Source organism: Gadus morhua, unplaced genomic scaffold (assembly GCF_902167405.1).
Source record: "Gadus morhua unplaced genomic scaffold, gadMor3.0, whole genome shotgun sequence".
NCBI classification, from domain to species: domain Eukaryota; kingdom Metazoa; phylum Chordata; class Actinopteri; order Gadiformes; family Gadidae; genus Gadus; species Gadus morhua.
Window position 1 is genome coordinate 36,920 of NW_021964148.1, and position 6,992 is coordinate 43,911.

Here is a 6,992-nt window from a genome sequence, read left to right on the forward strand (position 1 = left end):
GTCCTGGTCCTGGACCTGGTCTATATATGTGTATCTGTGGTGTGTGCCTGCATATGGTGTGAATCTATATGGTGTATTGGTGTATGTCTGTATGGTGTGTGTGTGTGTCTGTGTGTGTTAACGTGTGTGGTGGTGGGCGATGACTCCAGCTAACCAGTGAATGAGTCTCTCTGGTCTCTTTGATGAAAGCTTCCTTCTCACTCCTCAAAGGGCCGTTCAGGATGCTGCCAAGTTACGGTTGCTATGGAGACGGTATCTCGCAGAGCGCACAGAGAGCAGAGGTTCTCGTGTGGAAACATCGCCCTCTGCTGTCCAAATCCGCTCACTACATACACATGGACGCAAGATCACACGTGACTTGCTTTTCACCAACTTGACATCACACAGTAGTAACACACACACACACACACACACACACACACACACACACACACACACACACACACACACACACACACACACACACACACACACACACACACACACACACACACACACACACACACACACACACACACACACACACAAACCACACAGTAAGGTGAATTGAATGAAGACTTTCTTCGTTTTGAAGTATGAATTTAAATCTGTCAAATCAGACTCATCATTTTAATCAAAATGAGGGAGGTCATTTAAGATCAAACACAGAGCTTAAACAGACTTTCACTATTACCAAGGCGACCAGAGGAGGTCGAACCTGGGTTGAGTTTTACTATTTAGCTCACCTGCGCAGCTCGCACGCCATGTGGTTTCCTTAACTGTCCGTCCACACCAGAAGCGAATTGAGCGACCAAATCGCCGGAAGTCATTCACTTTCTATGGGCAAGAGCGACCAAAGCGACCAACGCTACCAGCGGCCAAAGTTGAGCGACCAGAGCGTCAAAAAGAAGTTGAAAACTTTTTAACTTTATGCAAATTACTATTATTCGCTTCAGCGACCAAACACTGACAGCCAATCGGAATGTAGACGCTCTTCGCTTGCGTGGATCCCAGGGAACATCGGCAGGCACTTTGGTTCCTACCTACCTTTATTCACTCACTGAACAAAATGTCGGCTGAAGTATTAATCGCGGCTGTAACTGGGCACCCGGTGTTGTACGACCCAACCCTTTTTCAGTTCAGAGATCGAAACGCCATAGTGGTTTGGATATCAAGTGATGATAAGCGGGAGTATTTATAGGCTACATCTAGAACGTTCGTATTTAAGCGGGAATCATTATAATTTGCTCTCCATGCCACCAATCTAACCAACCAATCGCGTGTAGCATGCTTTAAACAAAACCAAAAAAGTTTTTGAAATCGTCACATAAACAAACTAATCGACAAGACGAGGCTCACACCTCAGGCTCCGTGAATAGTGGGGAATAGAGGGATAAAAGACAAGAGATATATCCCTTGTCATTTATCCCTCTATTCCCCACTATTCACGGAGCCTGAGGTGAATAATTTTTAATTAAATAGTCTAGATAGATAGTCAAGTCTTTATTAATACCAAACGACACAAATCGTCGGGAATCCATTTAGGTGGTTCGTCCCACACAGGACATAGCCTACAAGACCACACAGAACAAGTCTGACTGGACATACACACAATACATCACATTAAAACTAGACACGCGTTGATAGATAGATAGACAGAAAGGCCTAGATAGATAGATATGTTCCCTTATTTGCCTTGCGGAGCCAACCAGTCCTGTGCACGTATGCAAATTAGCCATGTGCGCTAATGTCTTTGTTTTGAATGCGACGAATGAGTGCAGATCATGATTTGCAGATCCAGATCAGTGAAACATATTTTAACTACTACAGCACGCAGGGTTTTTTGTTCTCGGTTGTAATTAGCCTACATTTTAGGATTTTTTGTATATTGGGGGGAATCACTGTCCTACTTGTTGTCGAAGCACTTTATCGAACAAGCAAAACCGTCTCGGCAATATGGCCAAGGTGTATGGGAGAGTTCACTATTTGATATGGCTGTCTGTAGGGCCTACTAAACGCATACGGCTCCTTTAAATGCGTCTGCATAATTGAATTGTACGTCATGAGCGACTTGAGCGACCAAAGCGAACAGAAAAATTCGCAGCGAAACTTTGTGAGCGACCAAAGCGTCTTTGACGCTATGGTCGCTCCTGGTGTGGACGTACAGTAATTGGTTCATTGGTTGCATCTGGTGCATTTCACATAAGAGGGAAGCGGACAATATATTTGTGTCCTCCACTGTTTGGCAGTTTATCGTCTCCCAAACACGGTATGTTGTTGTGTTCTCAGAAACTAGAACGTGTGTGTAATGTTCTGTTGAGCTCTGTTGTGACTTATTTGTCATCTCTTCCTGTTTCACAGGTTAAAGACTTTTTGAAGTAAAGAGGAGCATCTCATCTGGACCTGATGTGAGTAGAAATGTGTAGCAAAGCACAACTGCATTGACTTGTATGTTGAATATAAATCACTGATAATGTGTGAAGGAAATCAGGGATTGTGGTGGTTTAACTCTCATTTGAAATTAAATAATGATTTTACCTGCAAGTAACATTTTAGACAACACATTCAAACTTCTCAAAGTAAGAAGTAATCACTCTTGAATAATGACAGTCAAATAATTAGTATAACTTATTTATCTTAAACATTATTTAAAAGTTGGATGATCCCAAAAGCCCTGAATTTGTATTGGCATTCATTTATCTGATTTAATGGCAATGGTAGAAGTTGAACCTTGGGACAGTGCCCAAGTTTGGGGACAATAATAAGTAAACTGTTTGTTCCTTCAAAGGTCCATCATGGATATCTAACTGCAGTACTGTGAGTATCCCAACTTTAACATGAAGATGAACTGTGAACTGTAAGTCATTAGTTTCTCATTACTCTTGGGCACATTGATGTATGTTGGCTTCCTGGTGAGTTAACCCGTTAGCTGAAGGTTGATCTGATTAGTAAGGATCTTTTACTGGTTCATGGGTTACTTAGGTGTTTGGTTTATGTTGGTTTGAATGGTTTGTTAAAATGGTTTCAGGTTCAAAGTTATTGTTGTAAGCTGGAGTAATGGGTTGGGTTCTGATGTCTTCAGTCTTCTTTCCAGCTACTCTCCTGAGCTCTGCATCTTCATTACATGAATGTTGCTGTACTGAGGAGGGTGTGGTCTGAGTGAGCAGAGGTGCATACTGGGTTACAGAGCTGTCTGAAGTCTACAGGTCTGTAGACACGCCCCCTCAGGGGAAACCGAGTGTTTGAGAAACCGTCGTGACGTCAGTTACATGGACCGGAATGTTCTTTAAGATGGAGACAGGGATTCAGAAGGAGAAACACCAGGGGGAGATGAGGGGGCTCCTCATCTCAACGACTAAAACACAACTTCAGTCTGACACAGAGAACCATGGAACACTTTCAACAGTCCCCTCCAGGCATCGTGACTCCTCAGGAAGGTTTCATTTCCAAGAAGGTCTTATTTGGGGCCATTCCAAGATGGATCCTGCTCCTCAAGAGCCACCCCCCTCCACTGGATGGTCTTCTGAACAGATGATCTCCTTCCTGTCCTCAGGCTGACTAAAGCTGCACCGTTTGCATCTGTGAAGGCCCCTCAATCACTAAACCACTGGACTACAAACACATGACTTCAGAGACGTTGAAACAGCGTGAATGGAGACACCAAGCATAATCCATCACCAATGTGGGACGCCACTGAAGAATGTTGTGCATAATTTACGTCTCTGGAGATATTGGTGGTTCTGTTCTGGGTGCCCTGACAGGAGAGCTGGGGGTGGATGATGGAATGTTATTTGGCATGAGGTTTTTACCCTGCAGGAGTGTTTGGTCTTTTATGGCTCAGTGGTGTGTGTGGGTTTGACATGAGATGGAAGATTTTTGAACATCGATAGGGTTCTACTGTGTGTGTGTGTGTGTGTGTGTGTGTGTGTCCCACTCACACCCGGAACGGGGTTCTACGTGTGTCCTGGGTTCTGCGTCCTGCTTGCTTTGACATTGATAATTTTCTTACGGGGGTCTGTGTGATTGGCTTGGTGTATTGGAATGGTCAGTTAAGTCATACCTGCTGGACGGCCACACGTTTACTTGAGGCCTCCAGGAGACATGAAGAGCCCTGAGCGACGCTCCGGAGCGATATCCAACACACTGGGCAGGAAGGAGAGTATCCAACTCAAGTGTAAAAGGATGCAAGCGGCGTGTTCAGATCAGCGACTTCAAACTAGGACTACACCAATCAGGATCAATGGAGGATGGACACCTAAAGGCATTCCACAAGGACTCTGAAGTTGGAAAGGAACCTCAATGGATGTTCAAGATGACCTTCAGACCTGTAATGAGGCGGATCTTCCGACCTGGCTGAATTGATGGAGAGCCCTGTGGATCTTGTCTTGCTCTGTTGCACGTCTTCTCAGGCTGAACTGTATTTGCTGTACAGGACTAGCTGAACGATCGGCTCCCTTTAATCAGAACCAATCTGGGAACTCCAACTAGTGCGCTCTTCAAGCTGAAGTTGTGCTCTTCAGCAGAGGAGGCAAGGAAACCTTCACTGGGGCTTCGAGGTGTATAGAGGAGAACGTTTCGAAGTGTTCAATGGTACTCTGATGAAGACCGTTGTTGTGTTTCACTGTCTGAGAGGAAGAACCCTCACATCCTCCTCTTGGCCTTCCTCCTTGGAGAATCCTGGCGCCATCTTGAAGAATATTCCAGCTCATGTAACTGATGTCACAACAGATTCTCAAACACTTGGTTCTCCTGAGGGGCGTGTCTATAGAACTGAAGACTTCAGAAAGCACTGTATCCCAGCACGCATCTCTGCTCACTCAGACCACACCCTCATGAGTAGGATGCAACACTCTAGCGATGGAGATGTAGAGATTTATAAGTAAAGATGGAGCAGACAACGGTGATTCCAACACAATTGCAATTTAAGTCTTTAAATCTTTAAACCATGAAGATGGTTGGATAGTTCAGGAATTGGGCTTAATTTTACTATGGGCAGTCCTTTCGCTCAAATGCCCACTTCTCACTGGACCTGTACATGTGTTGGTTGGCTGGCATGATTTGCTGTTAGTAATGAGGCGGTCAGGGTGACATTGCTTGGCTATGGTCGGCTCTCTGTGAGCTTACTGTTTAGATTTGATCTGCATGGTTTGTACCCTGAATGTCTAATTGTTTTTAATTTTAAAATGTAGACAAGGTTTTGCATTGAATTATTCCATTGTTTTTAAGCAAAGAATTGAGGTTTAAAGTTGTTGTGGAACGTACATGGTAGTTCGGTTCTTCGTACGGTTTTGAGTGATTTAACTTGTACACACTGGGTGCATAATAATGTAAAGGTACACTGAATAGTATTAATGACCAACAGCAACAAACGGATCTCCTCAAGGTAAGTCTGTTGGCTGTGTTTTAATAAAGACCATCGCTGGACTTCAGGATCTTCCTCCGTTCAGCTCAAGGTGAGGCGCTGGTTCTGTTTTTTCTTTGGTTGGTTCCGGCCGGAATGTTCGGATTCCAGTCGGACGGTTTGTGCTTCCCGCCGTGGAAGGTTCTGAGTGCGTTCACTTGATTTAGTCTCAATGGTTAGCATAGAACGTTGTAGTCTTGACAACCATAAGAACCCACGTCGCTGTTAGTTGGACGTGAATCCCCTGAAGGTATCTGGCGGAACGTTCTGGATTGTATTTGCGTATCTTCGAGCCGTTGCCAACAAACTATTTTTCAGTCGGTTTCCATCAGGAATTGTTGCCCCTTATCTTAAACTACTTAAGTTTGATATTAAATACTCACTGACGCGTGCATCGTACAATATGTTGATAATTTCCGACTGTTGCGCCGACTTTAACCACGTTCACGGGACTCTCGCTGCGTTCGAAACAGCGTTCTACTTGCGGGCCCATTTCTGATCATCAGTGAAGGCTGAAGATCATTTCAAGGTGGAAGTCAATTTGGCATTTCTTCGACGGAACCCTGCACCTGAATATGGCTGAGTATATTTGATTTAATATCGATACTGCTTAGTGTTCTTTGTTACTTCAGCTTTCATACGTTCTAAATATCTGGTGTCAATAATTGAAGTAAAACCCTACCCAATGGAATGACGTTAAACAACGACTTTGGTGCTTAGTTACCAACTGGATAATAACAAAGCTAAAATAATGGCCGTCTTTCCCACATGTTACAGTAGAAGATACTCTAGAACTGTACAAGGTTAAAAAGGTAACATGTAGTTTGTCCCAAGGTGTCTGCCTCCTCACCCAGAGCCAGACCTCCACCTCCTCACCCAGAGCCAGACCTACTCACCCAGAGCCAGACCTCCACCTCCTCACCCAGAGCCAGACCTCCACCTCCTCACCCAGAGCCAGACCTCCACCTCCTCACCCAGAGCCAGACCTCCACCTCCTCACCCAGTGCCAGACCTCCACCTCCTCACCCAGAGCCAGACCTCCACCTCCTCACCCAGAGCCAGACCTCCACCTCCTCACCCAGAGCCAGACCTCCACCTCCTCACCCAGAGCCAGACCTCCACCTCCTCACCCAGAGCCAGACCTCCACCTCCTCACCCAGAGCCAGACCTCCACCTCCTCACCCAGAGCCAGACCTCCACCTCCTCACCCAGAGCCAGACCTCCACCTCCTCACCCAGAGCCAGACCTACTCACCCAGAGCCAGACCTCCACCTCCTCACCCAGAGCCAGACCTCCACCTCCTCACCCAGAGCCAGACCTCCACCTCCTCACCCAGTGCCAGACCTCCACCTCCTCACCCAGAGCCAGACCTCCACCTCCTCACCCAGAGCCAGACCTCCACCTCCTCACCCAGAGCCAGACCTCCACCTCCTCACCCAGAGCCAGACCTCCACCTCCTCACCCAGAGCCAGACCTCCACCTCCTCACCCAGAGCCAGACCTCCACCTCCTCACCCAGAGCCAGACCTCCACCTCCTCACCCAGAGCCAGACCTCCACCTCCTCACCCAGAGCCAGACCTCCACCTCCTGTCAGAAGTCCTCCAGAACAGGT